General features: G+C 36.1%; 1 long non-coding RNA gene across 1 annotated transcript; it reads left to right on the top strand.

The window, feature by feature from the left end:
* The first annotated feature begins 7,216 nt into the window (after nucleotides 1-7,216).
* On the top strand, nucleotides 7,217-11,122 carry LOC127437591 (uncharacterized). Its single transcript, XR_007896580.1, has 3 exons — nucleotides 7,217-7,316; nucleotides 10,563-10,598; nucleotides 11,043-11,122. It is a non-coding gene; the product is annotated as an uncharacterized LOC127437591 (long non-coding RNA).
* The last annotated feature ends 4,626 nt before the right edge of the window (nucleotides 11,123-15,748 follow it).

The raw sequence follows: 15,748 nt of genomic DNA, 5'->3' as shown, positions 1-15,748 counted from the left end.
TTGGTTTCTATAGAGTTTTCTGAACATAATTCTCCAGGGTTTATGGATCAAACAGAGATGCCAGCAGAGAATGAGTGGTTTATTACCCTGAACTGAAAGAGCGTTTGTGTGCAGGAATGGTTGTTTTTGGCATGGCAGTTAATGAGTTGATAAGTACAACATCATTTTCTGTTATGCTGTTTGAAGGTTAAGATTTTATGCTCAACAAAGAGCCCAAATTGAACTTTTTGGCACACAAAAGGGTAAACTGAGAACATTTACCAGCCATATTTGTTTTATTAGGCATGCAACTGTGTTTGGCAAATTATTAATAAAAAATATATTTTGTTTTTATGAAAGAGGAATTATTTATCTGTTTTTCCTATTAGAGACAAACCATACAGGTCATTGTGTCACACATGGCATCATAAGATAAGCAAGTCTCAATCACTTGGTCACAAAAACATCCAGACACATCATTATTTTGTGGTTTAATGTAAGTAATATTTCACATATAATTGTCACCACATGGAGTTCTGGAGAGAAAAACACTTTAGCTATCCCAGAAAATCAGATACATTTTACAATGAGGCAAAAAATATTCAAAGATGTCACTTGCATTAGAGTCATACTATCATTCTTAAAATTCAATTTAAACCATGTATTTATTATGTTGCAGTTTCCAAAACGACTTCAATTTCAGTCTGTTCCTCACCCAAAACTATCATACGGTTCGTATGAAGTCATAAGAACTTAACAGCTGTGGTCACTATGAACTGTCATTGTATGAAAAATAGCTGTGTGAAGATTCTTAAAAAAAAAAAAAATTGTGTTTTACATTAAAAATACCAGCATCCCACAACAGAATAAAAGTTTTTCACAAGCACGTGATATAAAGTCATAATTTTGTGATATAAAGTCACAATCGCAAGTTTATATTTGCGACTTTATATTTTGCAATTTTTACTATTTTTCACGTTCAACTTTATATCTTGCAATTTCAACTTTATATCTCTCAATTTCGACTTTATACCTGGCAATTGTGACTATTTCACGCAATTGTGACTATATCTTGCAATTTCAACTTTATATCTCTCAATTTCGACTTTATATCTTGCAATTAAGACTTCATATCTCGCAATTGTAACTTTATTTTTGCAATTGCAACTTTATATCTCGCAATTTCAACTTTATATCTTGCAATTAAGACTTCATATCTCGCAATTGTAACTTTATTTTTGCAATTGCAACTTTATATCTCGCAATTGTACCTTTATTTCTCACAACTGTAACTTTATATCTCGCAATTGTGACTATTTCTCCCAATTTTGACTATATTTTGCAAGTTCAACTTTATATCTCGCAATTTCAACTTTGTATCTTGCAATTAAGACTTTATACCTTGCAATTTCAAATTTATTTCTCACAATTGTGACCAGTGGCGGATTTAGGCCTGGGCGACATGGGCAGTTGCCCAGGGTGACATCTTAAGGGGGGGCGGCATGAGGCACACACACACACCCTTCCCAAGGCGTGTTGAAGCAGGTTTCGCACAAGGTGCCATACAATTACCCCCCCACACTCCCCCATTGGTCAACAACTTTGGGGGCGTGTTGAAGCGGGTTTCGCCCAGGGCGCCATACAAGCTAGAACCGCTACTGATTGTGACTATTTATTGCAATTATGATTTTATATCTCGCAATGTTTATATCTTGCAAGTGTGACTTTTGCACACAATTGTGACTAGTTCTCGAAATTGTGACATTATCTCTCACAAATTCGACTTTATATTTTGCAAATCCAACTATTTCTCACAATTGTGACTATATCTCGCAATTTCAACTAGTTCTCGCAATTTTGACTTTACATCTCGCAATTGCAAATTTATATCTTGCAACTGTGACTATTTCTAACAATTGTGACAATATATCTCACAACTGAGATATTATCTCTCACAAATTCGACTTTTTATTTTGCAAATGCGACTATTTCTCACAGTTGTGACTATATCTAGCCATTTTGACATTATATCTCACAATTCAACTTTATATTTAGCAAATGTGACTATATCTTGCCATTTTAACTTTATTTCTCGCAATTGCGGCTTTATATCTCGCAGTGTTAACTTTATGCCTTGCAAGTGTGACTATTTTTCGCAATTTCGACTTTATATCTTGCAATTACAAATTTGTATCTCGCAATTGCAACTTTATTTCTCGCACAAATAAAGTCAGAATTACCTTTCTTATTTTTTTTTATTCTGTGGCAAGATCAAGGCACCAAATAACAGCATAGGGGTTTGGAACATTATTTTGAGTAAATGAAGACAGAATTGAAAGTTTTAGGTTAACTATTCCTGTAATTTTGGACCCTGTTTGCACATGCGTAATATGCTTGTTGGGGGTTCCTGCAAGCTCAGTTATTTCAGCCTGTAAGACTGGAGGCTGGTCACAGTCAAGCCCCCCCCCCTCCTGTTTCCACGGCAACCCTGTCAGGGTGGAGGAGAGGAGCGAATCATCTGGGGGGTCGAGCATCTCTCTCCCTCTCTCTCTCTCTCTTTCTGCAGAATGATCCAGGCTCTATTGGACAGTGTTCGAGGGAGCCCGTGCATCACATCAAAGCTGTCCTATATTAATTCACACTTCTCTGTCTCAAACACGCCATTCTCTGTGTTTTCCCCTTTAAAGCGTTCATGCAAAAATGGGTTGTGGAAATTCCTCAGCCACCAGCACAACAGCAGGAGGTAAGTGTGTGTGTATATGTTTGTGAGTCAAAGCTCCACACTGCTTTTTATCAATGGACATGTAAATTCTCGGTTCTCGCATGTGTTGTTTGTGCGTAAACATCTGATTTGTAAAGCATGGAGAGAGAAAGACCCTGATATCTTCCATCAAGAGCAGAGGAAAGTCCTGTACCTGTGAAAAGCCCGTGTAGCAGGAAGCCGAAGCACAGTGGCAACCAGATGTGTAGAGGAATGTAGCGTTAGTTACACTCAGAGGTGAAAGATTTTTGGGTACAAGAGAGGATTGTAGCTACACAGAGGGATGTTTAATAATGCTGCTTTTCTGGAACATTCATGGACATTTGTCCCTTACGTCTAATTTGTATTCAGGTCAGATCTATGCATTATCTTCTATACATCTAATGAAGACAGTATGTGTGTGCATGTGTGTGTATGTACGTGTACGTTTTCTTTTAAGGTTAGTGTTAGTCTATAGGATTTATCATCTCTATTACATAAAAATCATCAAAAGTCTATGGTCCTCACTCAGATTTAAGACACATTTAGACTTAACTTAAATGTACCTTAGAACACCATTATGTCTTCCAAACTATGAAAGAGCAATATTTGAGTAATTAAAATGATATTTGCGATTAATGCTATCTGGATAAAATTGGTGTTGCTGATTTCATAAACATGAACAAGGCTGAACTGCATTGATAATGTTGGAAAATGTACAACTGGAGATAAGAAACTTAATCTCTGAAGTAATCAGCAAAATTCTCACCACTCAGAATACATTGAAGTGTGCAGAAAATGTATAAAAAGTGGATATAATTTCATAATGCTGTACATTGGTTACCAGCGCTTACTTCCCACTGAAATGCAGACATGAAACAGAGAGAGGGAGAAAGAGGGGTGAATGATTGACAGGTGAGGTGTCAAAGTGGAGACGTCCATCACTCGTAAACAGAGAGATTGAACAGCCCCAGAGGACAATTGTATTGCTCTTTCAGAACTCAGGAGACATATTGGAGATTTCTGTTATGTCATTTGAAGGGTTGGGATTATTCTGAACCAAGGGCGTAACAGCTGCGGGGGACGTGGGGGACATGTCCCCTGCACTCTTTAAAAAAGGTAATTTTGTCCCCCGCACTTTTTCAAGCTAAACCCATATTGAGTCCAAATGGTGGATCTGTATACAGTATTATTTGCGTTTTGTTACTTTAGGCTGATTGAGCGACCATCCAGCCAATCACAGGTGAGTTTCATGAGCCGAAACAACTCTTACGTAATAGGCCGTCAGTCAGACAGTCTAATCAACATGGTTCCGTTCATTTCTACAAAGTTGCTTTCAACAATGCTCATTTATCCATGTTTTTTATCGGCATTGATGTTGATCTAAATTAATAATCTAGAGATGAGGAACACACAAATGAGAGTTATTTATCGGCATATCGTTCTTGATTGGCAGCATTACGTGAAATGCAATGCAGAAAACAAAGGACAATCCTTCTTTTAAGCGCACATTGTAAGTGGAGTTTATATCTGCGCATGAGTCTTCATTAAGTTATGCTTTTTACATTATGTTTGTGAGGTAATAGTTTGATCAGTTGTTTTTGACAGATTACTAGATCTGTGTTAAATATGTAAAGCTATTTTTAATATCAGCTCCTGTTTTATAGCTCTATGTTGGTGTGCAGTCGACAAACTGTAGGAAAAAAGATAGACCTGCTGTAGTACACTTATGCATTTTACTGAAGTCAACTGATATGTAGACACACTTTTTTATACATGAAAACGTACGGACGTTATTAAAAATTATTATAAGACTATTATTGTTGTCTTTTGATAAAAGTCATGCTCATCAGCTCATAAACTGTAGGGAAATGATAGATTTTCTTTGTTCTTATAATGCTTAAAACCTCTACTAAATTCTCTTTTAAAGGATTAACCTTTTCTTTTAATCGTTAATTCAGTGACTAACTCATTTCACACAAAACACTCATTTGTCACCACCTTCTGACATCATCAGAAATGGTCACTGAATCAATAAATGGATCTGAACGAATTTTGGTGAACGCAGCCCAAACACTCGAGCCACTTGGATACATTTAAATCGTAAATTGTGCACATGCACATTTGTCATTTTTGTAACTGATTAAATAATTTATTCAGGACCAGCTTGTGCTCATTCTTTTATTGTCAGATGTGATACAGAAGCAAGTGCTCCAAAAGATGCCCTTTATTTTTGCAGCTAATTTTGCAAAACTTGAATCTGTAAAATACTACAAAAATACAAAAGTAAATAATACGTATATATTAATATAATACTTATATCATACTTATATATGAATATATACTGTAATATATTAATATTGCACTCTAAGTGTTGGGTCTCTGTGAGCCACCTACTAACAGTTGTGCCCCCCCCCCCCCCACACACACACACACACACAGTTTTAAAATGACTGCTACGCCCCTGTTCTGAACCCATTTCATGTTTAAAAAAAATATCGGAACCGTATGATTTTCATGACTTTCAGAACTACTGGTTCTTTTGTGGTTCCCGAAGTCTGTGTAAACACGCTTTTTACAAGAATTGTATTTAATTTATTTCTGTTATGTCTGCTCTGCTCTGTTGAAATTTGAGGTTATCTTATTATTTGGCAACAGACTGCTGAGGGCAGTAAATTCAATAAAATTGGATTTCTTGCTATATTTCCTATATTTTCTTCTTCAAAAGTAAGAATCATAAATGGAACCGTAAAGGAATCTGAACCGTTAAGATTCCCATCCCATCAGGAGAAAAATCAGTGAAGTAGGAGACTTCAGCAAGTCTCGTGTGATCTCCTTTTAATGTCATTGCCGTCTAAGAACAACGATTAAGTTATTAAGATCTCATTTGTGATTTTTCTTTCCAATGAGATTTGTAATAAAACTGTACAACATTGCAAGAGTACAAGTGTGTCCTCTGAGGAATTAAATGTCAAGTTGGGCACAAAAAAAAAAAAAAACATTTACAGAAAAAGCTCCAGTGAAATATATATTTTTTTCCTGGTTGTGCTTTAGTCTAAAATAGGGCTCTTTCTTTTACCTCATAAACTGCAAAAATGATTTTCTTAATCATCAGTATTTTTACTCTTGTTTACCAGTAAATTTCAAAATAAACTTAAAACAAGATGCATTTAAAAGATACAAGCATAATTGTGTAAGATAAGACTTGTACTCAGAAAATATATCTTACCCCACTGGCAAATATTATATAAAGTAATATCAATTATATATCACAAAATTTTGATAGATTAATACTTACTATAAAGAAAAAACAAGTAACACTTTAGAACTCATTAGCATTAGTTAACGCATTAAGTAATAAACAATATATTTACTTTTTATAATTTTGGTTAAAGTTAATTTATAAAGATACAATTGTTCATTGTTAGTTCATCATAATGCACTTTTGCACTTTTAAAAAACTTTAAATTAGAAAAGTATTTGTTGAAATTAACATTCATCAAGATTAAGTGCTGTAAAAGTATCGTTCATTGTTTTTTCACAAGAATTGTAGTTAACTAATGTTAATAAATGCAACCTTTTTTGAGGAAAAACACTAAATTCAAGATATATTCTCTGAATAAATTCTTAATATCTTACGTAATTTTAATTCTCAAGTAAATTATCTTGTTTCAAGCATACTTAGAAATTTATACTAGAAAACTACAAAAATACTGAGAAAAACATAAATAACAAATTCTTTGTATTTTTGTCTTGTTTTTCAGTAAAAATATCTAAACATTAAAACAAGATAAACTTAATAGAGAAGCAAAACTGCATATGATATTTTGTATTGTCTGTTAGAGAAATCTATAAAAATGTAGTATGTTCTATCAAAATGTTATAACAGAAAAATCTATTTGCCAATGAGGTAAGAAAAAGGAACTTTATTTAAAAAAAAAAAAACATATATATATATATATATTCATTGTGAACGACTGCTGTGGTTTTGTGTCTTAAAGGGTGAAAAAAAAATCCATTTACAGCTGAACATTTGTAATAAGAGAATTGAACCAAATGTGAAAAGGGCCCATTATTTTCAATTTTCGGAAGCTTTTTGTCATCTAATTGATAGTGAAATAGATGTCAGGGAAGTATGTGAAGAAGATGAGGTAATGAGATCAGAATATGACTGAATTTGAATCGAAATAGTATTTAATAGTAATATGCTATTATTTTTCTGAGAAACTGGACTTATGATTTTCGCTTGGTGGACTTGTATTGCAGGAATGACCTAAGCCATATCTAGTGACCAGAATATCATAGAGATTTGGGGGTGGGCTTTTATGACTTGGGTCAGTAAGCAACCCCATATCAACCACCCAGAACACTTTAGCAACCACCCAAAGCACCCTAGCATCTGCATGGCAACACCCTGGCAACCATCCACAACACCCTATCATTGTGGCATCCGGTTTTGCATGAGCAAGCAGCACTCACAATTTCTTTAGAAGATTTAAAAATCAAATCACTGGAACATTTTCAATTAACACTGAAAATAAATGAAATAATTTTCTCTTTTGTCTATTTCAGGCCCGGTGGCGGCTGCCAACGATGTGTAAGAAATTTCATTTATTACAAATCCAAACATACCAAATTCATATTCATGAATCCGAGCCACAGATTGAATCTCATGACCTCTAACCTGCACCACTGACCCGAGAGAAATGAATAACAACTCAATATAGAGCGCAGAGTGGAATTGATTAGCACAACTGGGGTATAAAGTACAGTTCAACGCAGCAGTGAAATATGCAAAATAACACACACACACACTGTGGTATGCCAGGCGTATTTCACTATGGCACAATCCTGAGGGAGGATCAATCAGATTGTTCCAGCTCAACATTCAGCTGCTTTTGTGTTGCACAGGGGCCCCTGAGGGCCAAAACAAATGCTAAACAATTAAAAATCATTAAACCACCATCCCCCAAACACCCAACAATTTAGTTTACTGACGAAGACACCAGACGTCAAACGACCGCTCGGTGGGAAAGACAGCAGAAGTCTGTTATAATGTCAAATAGTGATTCATTCATTTGGTCATAAAAGGCCATTAGAGGTGCGGTAAGCAATTTTAAAAATACTACACTCAAATTGTCCCTACTACCTGATAGATATCACTCAAATAGTTGTTCTGAGAAATCACATCTGTCTCTGTAACAGCAAAAAACGAGTGTGGGAGTGGCCCACACTTTTTTAACCAATCAGAAGCGGTCTCTGCCTCCTGCATGGGTTTGCAGACATCCGATAAGCGATGGAGTTATATTTTTGCCACAATTAAAACAAAAATGTCTGCACTTATATTGAGCATGCAAAAAGGTATTTTACATGCAAAATGTCAGAATTCTGAGCAAATTCACATTCAAATAAACTTTATTCAAGCGCAGAATTGATTTTTGTTTGCTCAAAATGAATTTATCTTTGCAAGAAGATACATTGCTTTACAAGCGTGTGCAAAATAACTTTTTGTGTGCTCAAAATATCATCTTGCGTGTGCAGAAAATGTTTCGTGCAATTAAAATATCATCTTGCGTGTGCGGAAATTTTTTTGTGCGATCAAAATATAATCTTGCGTGTGCAGAATTTATTTTGTGCGATCAAAATATCATCTTGCGTGTGCAGACAATTTTTTGTGCAAAGAAAATATCATCTTGCGCATGCATACGTTTTTTTTTTTTTTGTGTGTGATCAAAATATCATCTTGCGTGTGCAGAACATTTTTGTGCGCTCAAAATATAATTTTGCGCATGCAGAATTGTGGCACATATATAACTCCATAACAGTCTGGCATGTTTTTGGTGATAGGGTGTGTGGTTAAAGCAATGGGGGTGGTTTAATCGACCCTTCGCTAAGCTCCGCCCCCCTTTGGTTACCATTGCCTGCTCTGACAAGCTTTGCAGAACTCATAGGAACAAATGGGAGATTGCTGTGAACGTTGCTGTTTTTGGCAAAAATTCCCATGAACGGAATTAAGAATATTATTATGAGGGCTGGAATCAAGAGTGACTTTTTAAAACATATTTGTACTGCATATGACATTTTTTGTTATAGAATTTGTAAAATTACATAGTAATTTAATTAAAAACTGTGGAGACTGTGAATCAGAATCAAGACAAACATTTATCCGTCACTTGAAAAGGGACAAGCATCATTTGATGGTGATTACACACCTGCTAACATTAGTGTAAGTGAACAGAACTGCTAATAACATCTCATAACACACTCACTATGACGTTTTAAAAAAATTAAATTAAAAATACTCAAACACACATTAATCCAAGTAGGCTTGCGTTGAAAAAAAGGACCTGCTTGTCAGAGATATGGTATATGGCAAAATTTGCTAAATTAGGATTGTTCAGAAATGCTTTTAATGCCAGGCTTAGCGAAGGGTCAGTTCAGTGGCTAATTCTAGAGCAAGTTAGCCAAATCACATTTAATGGTGCACTCAGTGATTTTTGTTCATTGCTGAACTTTTAAACATAAAGAAATGGTAACAGTAGTTTCAAAAAATATGTTTAACATGCTGTTTACTCGCATACGATAAAGACCACTTTGACACGTAATACATTTTCATTTGAAATGCATTGATTTCGCTATGTTTATGCCTCTCATCCGCACTGGAACAGCATTTTCCCCACCGAAAACAGAGCGCTCTTGCATCATTTGGAAAACGATGATGTTAGGAAACTGAAAACTGAGTTTTCAAACGAAAACTGATTAGTGTGGATGTGGCCAAAGAGAAAACGCTGCTTTATTTTACATATGGTGCTGTTCACACTTTCACGAGTGGTGCCATGTTTAGATCACATGACCTAACTGAATTTGGCCACATGACCAACTGAATATGGCCAGAACCCTTCTAATAGGGGAGCCTACAAGCTTAGCCTAAAATAGCATAACGCATGCGTTCCCATAAACATTCTATGGTGGTACACTGGCGAGGAGACAAGAGGCCGTTCTTTTTCAACAGATGTCTATGGAGGGGATGCTTCAGTATGCTGAATAAACTGCTTTTGTGAGGAACCAGTTCAACCAAACTGTCTTTCAGCGAATCTTCAACATGTTTTACACTAAACAATCCTTTTGGAATGAACTATGTGTGGAGTTTACTATGATAAAATTGCTGTTTTAAAAGAGAAGTCACTGACAGGGGCGGAGCCAGGAGTTTTTCACAGGGGTGGCCGGGCAGGGGCCAGCGATCATTCTGTGGTGGCACAGAAATTTTCGGGCAGTACATGTTAAGTCTTTTGCCCAAAAATGGCAATTGCGAGTGGGGTGGCCAATGGGGTCAATTGGCCACCCCCTAGCTCCGCCACTGGTCATTGACAATTTTGCGACAGGTAGGCGTCAGTTTAAGGCTCTCCCCATTCATTTATATTGTATCTCCAAACGTTGACTCACTGTTGTAACACGCTAGTTGACCAATACTGTCGGTTACGCTCTCTCCTATGATAGACCGCAGAGGTGGAATAAATTAATCATAGGTTGAATACAGCGCAACATAAACAGGAATAACATAAACAACATAAACACGAATAACATAAACAACGTAAACACTTTTTTGGAATGTTCTGAAATGCCTCTGAAGAAAATGAATTATAAATATACTTAAAAAGAGTATGAAAGAAATGGGTGGTTTTGAATGTGGAATGAAGCAATTAATATGAACATTTGTCTCTTTGAGCAAGAGTAGGAAAAATTTTCCTTCACATGAGTGAGAGAGACAGAATGAATGCATGTAGAAATATCTTACGTTACAATAGACAGGAATAAGGCCTGAATCTTTGTTCTCTTGATTCAGGACAGAAGAACCATCACCAGATGATGAGAAACGAAGGTCAGAAATTCTTCTGCAATCACAAAAATATGTCCTTACAAAAATCAAGAGGTCAAGGCAAATTTAATGCAAACTTGCTGCAAATTCGCCACTGATCATTTTTACATGCAAATGAGCTTTGCGGCAAACTTACTGCAAATTTTCCATTATTGCCAAAGGTTTGATGCAGGTTCACCACCACTACCAGTGAAGAGCTGCAAACGTCTGGCAAATATTTGGGGCGAACCACAAGCTCGTTTGCATGTTAAAGTAATGAGTGGCAAATTTCTGGCAAGTTTGCGGCTAGTGTCCCAGAACTCTAGATGTTTTGTAAAGATGCATAAAACCTCTGCTAGAATTAAAACGTTCAATCATGTGTTTGTTTTTTCTTTTGATTCTTTCACTGACAATAGGCAGTATGGACATTTAGAGAATGTGTTTAAGATCTAACTATGTGTTCTGCAGGAACTATGGAGGGGTGTATGTGGGGCTTCCTGCTGATCTGACCACAGTAGCTGCTAGCCAATCAAAATCAACACGAAAAGGTGAGAGAGAAAAAAAACTTGCATATTTAAGCTTCAGACGCCACACCCACAAACCAACCATGGTTGACTGTCTGATGCGTATTGCAGGCAAAAATGGCAAGAACTTTCTCAAATTTACTATGATTCAATTTGAATGTGTTGTTTACAAGTTCCCAGACTGCTACAAGGAGCACTTCTAAGGCCAGAAACATACCAGCCAATGCACTGTCCAGTTGAACATACTAAACGTACATTATTGCGTTATTGGGGTTGTAGCAAACCTCAGTACTCAAGGGTTTGAAGTTACCTTCAAAAGTCTGTGCCATTAAACTGGATGTGTTGTTGTTCAAGTAAGCTGCTATCAATATATTGACTATAACTTACTTGCTCAGTAATATTCTCTTCAAACTGTTGTGCCCCCATGACAGTTGTTGACTAGAAGCGGACAGATCACACTAATTTCGCTCTAGCACCCTCGTGGCAATGTTGATAATGCAACATGTATTTGTGTTGTGTTATGAATAGCGATCTATAAGGGCCCAAACATACTTCACGCAAGTACGCAAACGCAGATGCAAGTGCTTCGCCAATGCGTGGTCCCGTTGTACATACATTACGTGTGCTCGTGCGTTGCTCTGGCGGTAACAAACCTTGGACCACAAGGGGGCGAAAGAGTTTTTTAAGCGCCATGAAACCAAATGTGGTGGAGTCAACATATTGGCAGTTGAGGAGTGTGCTTTTGTATTTGCTAAAAAGACGACAGAAAAATATGTTTGTATAAGCTAACTTGTTTGTCAAGACTCTCCTCTAATTGCTGCTCCGCCATGACAGTTGTTGACTGAAAAAATAAAATCTGCTGTAGCGCCCCTTGTGGCAATGCTGAGAATACAGCGCGTGCTTGCGTTAAGTTATGAATTGTGCTCTGACACATTTCACAACGGCACGTGAAATCGAGCTTGGGTAGCAAGATGCGTCTACGTTCACGTACTTGCGTAGAATACTGTATGTTTCGGCATTAAGAAAGATCTAGTCACAGGATTGGTCAAACTTTGTGAGGTTCATGGCATTGAATCTTTGAAAGATATCCAAGAGATTTGTTTAAGGCACTTAGTAGCAATTATATGAGATATTCTTGAGCACGACTGTATATTCTTCTTTGTTTTTCAAAGCTACAGTATGAAAACTTTGAGGTAATAGTGTATGTTGTCTATTCATCTCTATAAAAGAATGATGAAAGACCTCACGGCAAAATAGTCGTGATCAAGGGCGATAATGACTGGACTGATTACCCATAATAAGGCTGTGTATCAGGAAGCAGCATGCTAGACAAACAGACTGCGGTATTATATTTAGATTACACAGCACAACACAACATGCTTTCAAGAGAGACTTTGAGCTAGATCAAATCACACTATTTGTGCTGACTTTCCTTTAAATAGCTTCAGCATACGTCTACAACTACATTTAATCTATATCGATAGAACAGGCCCTCTTTGTGTCATTAAACTCCAACTAAAGGAATATTCTGGGTTATTTACACTAACAATTTCGTAATAGCAAAAGGAAGTAATTTCAAGTTTGCATAAAAGAACAGAAAACATATGTATACTAATGCACTTACAATGGAACTTTGTGGTCTTTAAATTGTCTTAAAGGGATAGTTCAACCAAAAATGAAAATTTCCTCATGATTTACTCACCTTCCTGGCATCCCAGATGTGTATGATCTTCTTTCTTCTGCAGAACACAAATGAAGATTTTTAGAGAAATATCTCAACTCTGTAGGTCCATACAATACAATGGGTGCCAAAATTTTGAAGCTCCAAACTGCACATAAACACAGCATTTAAGTAACCCATTTTTCTGTGGTAATCGACAGCATTCTACAGATGCGACCTGCAGACATTAAGTTATAAATAACCCAGAATTTTCCTTAAAGGCTGATTGGATTATGATCTCTTTACAGCGGAGTGACCCTCTGTTTGTGTTTTGTGCTTCTTTCAATTGTGTGAACAGCATCTTTTGTACAGCAGGTGCTCACTGTGCGGAAATAGATTATCTGATCAAATAGAGCTTGTTTTCAGACTTTATAGGGAAACAGAATGTGTGTCGGGTTTTACCTACATCATGGATAGTAAAAACTAAAATCACCAACATTTTTGGGGACTATTCAATGAGGAAATGGCTTAAAAATCCAACAATACACAGCAAAAAATAAATAAATACTGTAAATAAAGTCCTGAAATTGTGTCTTGTTTTCCAGGAAAATATCCACAGTAAACATTGTTAAAACAAGATAAATTTACTTGAGAAGCAAAATTGTGTAAAATAATGTTGTAAGAGAATATATTATTTGAAGTAAATTTTTCTTACTGGCAATTTTTTCTTTTGATTTAAGTCTTATTATCTTATGCAAATTTGCTTATTCTGAGGATGTTTTGATATTTATTTATTTTTTGGTCTCATAGAATTATAGTACTATACCTACAATTTTACTAAATGATTTTTACTTGGCTTGTTGTACATATCATGGCAGTTTCCTGGTCAAATGAACACTAGAGGCACTACAACAACAATTACTTTCATGTCCTTTCACACAAATCGCAAGTAAAACTGCAGATTATCAGTTCATAAACACTAATTTTTCACCCTATTCCACACACAATGCTATCTTATGACATCTGAACACTTTAACTATAGTAATTGACTTGTAAGGTGATACATTTTAACATTTGCATTCATAACCAATTACATTTACAAGCTTTTTCAACTGATTGTTCAAGTGGTAGCTCAACTGATAGAGCGTTGCACTTGAGATGCAAAGGCCCGGGGTATGAGTCCTGAAGAGCACGCAAGTCGACACATGAGAGTGTCATAGAAGTGCCACAAAAGGATGCAATTGCATTTTTCATCTCACAATTGCTTTTTATGACAATATCGGTTAGGTTTAGTGTAGGGAGGTTGGTTTTCTTCATTTTAAACTCTACAGAGCATCAACCTTAAAGGAATAGTTCACCCAAAAATGAAACATCTCTCATCATGTACTCACCCTCATGCCATCCCAGATGTGTATTACTTTCTTTCTTCTGCAGAACACAAACAAAGATTTTTAGAAAAATATTTCAGCTCTGTTGGTCCTCACAATGCAAGTGAATGGGTGCCAACATTTTGAAGCTCCAAACTGCACATAAACATAGCATTAAAGTAACCCATAAGATTCCAGTGATTAAATCCATATCTTCATAAGCAAAAGTATAGGTGTGGGTGAGAAACAGTTCAATATTTAAGTTCTTATTTTGTTTTAGGTGATTCGCATTCTTCATGCATATTGCCCCCTACTGGGCAGGGAGGAGAATATATGGTTAAAATGGACTTAAATATTGATCTGCTTCTTACCACACCTATCATATCACTTCAGAAGGAATCGATTAAACCACTGGCGTCGTATGGATTTATTTTATGCTAAATTTATATGCATTTTGGAGATTCAAAATGTTGGCACCCATTCACTTGCATTGTATGGCTCTACAGAGCTGAGATATTTTTCATGAAAATCTTTGTTTGTGTTCTGCTGAAGAAAGAACGACATACACATCTGGGATGGTATGAGAGTGAGTAAATGATGAGAGAATTTTCTCTATTTGGGAGAAAATTTTACTCACTTTTAGCACCACACAGTGGACATTTCACCTCACAGCTATAAGGAACCATGTGATTTTTTGCCAAAATTTCCCCACAGTCAGATAATATTCATGAGATCAGGCTGACAAATAAATTCTCTATTTACTCCTGTTGTGACGTAAACTAACAGCACTTTTCTTATTCTCCAGACTAGCGGACTACAAACAGATCACATGAAACTACAAAGGTTTGGATTCTCTCGAATCAAAGATCTGCAGTCACTGTTTTTGAAGACATCTGAATAATTACGGATGGAGAGACATCTTTCATGTCCTACTGACAATATTCGAGGAATAAGCTGTTTTTGGAACTTTAACGAGAACCGATCTAGTGGTAATGGCAAACAGTTCAGTATGACATTACAGTGACATCGCAATGACTGACATACAGAAGAACAATGGAACACTGAGCATTATTGTTACTCTGAATGTAGACTCTGTTGCCATGGGAACCGTCACCCTCTGACCTCACGTGATAAAGTGGCAACATCGGCAAGGAGGACATCTTGGTATTTTGGAGTCACCATAGCAGGGCATTTTATGGTCAGACCCCATCAACTCTATGTATGCAATTACAGACTTTTCTGAATATATTCTTACAACATTTTCCACAACAAATTCCTTGGAATAAAAATACTAATCCAAACAAGGTGGTATAATTAGTATGTTACATTGTGTAAAGGTGATGCAAGTGCATAAAATATTATATTGGTAATCTAGTTTAGCTATAATATTTGGCACTAAGATGACTGCTAGAGCTGTTGACTACTAAAGTGCATTATCACCTTCCATGTCTAAATGGACAAAAATAGCATTAGTATATAGACTGTGGTTTTCTTATTTTCTTAAGACACTTTGATATTCATCTTAACACCTCATTATTACACTTAACCCAGTTATTAATTAGCATTAACTAATCTAAGAGTTCTTTATATTTATTCTTAAACTAAACTACTTCAGGTTATTGA

Source organism: Myxocyprinus asiaticus, chromosome 48 (genome assembly GCF_019703515.2).
Source record: "Myxocyprinus asiaticus isolate MX2 ecotype Aquarium Trade chromosome 48, UBuf_Myxa_2, whole genome shotgun sequence".
Taxonomy (NCBI): domain Eukaryota; kingdom Metazoa; phylum Chordata; class Actinopteri; order Cypriniformes; family Catostomidae; genus Myxocyprinus; species Myxocyprinus asiaticus.
This window is presented reverse-complemented; position numbering and strand designations above follow the sequence as displayed.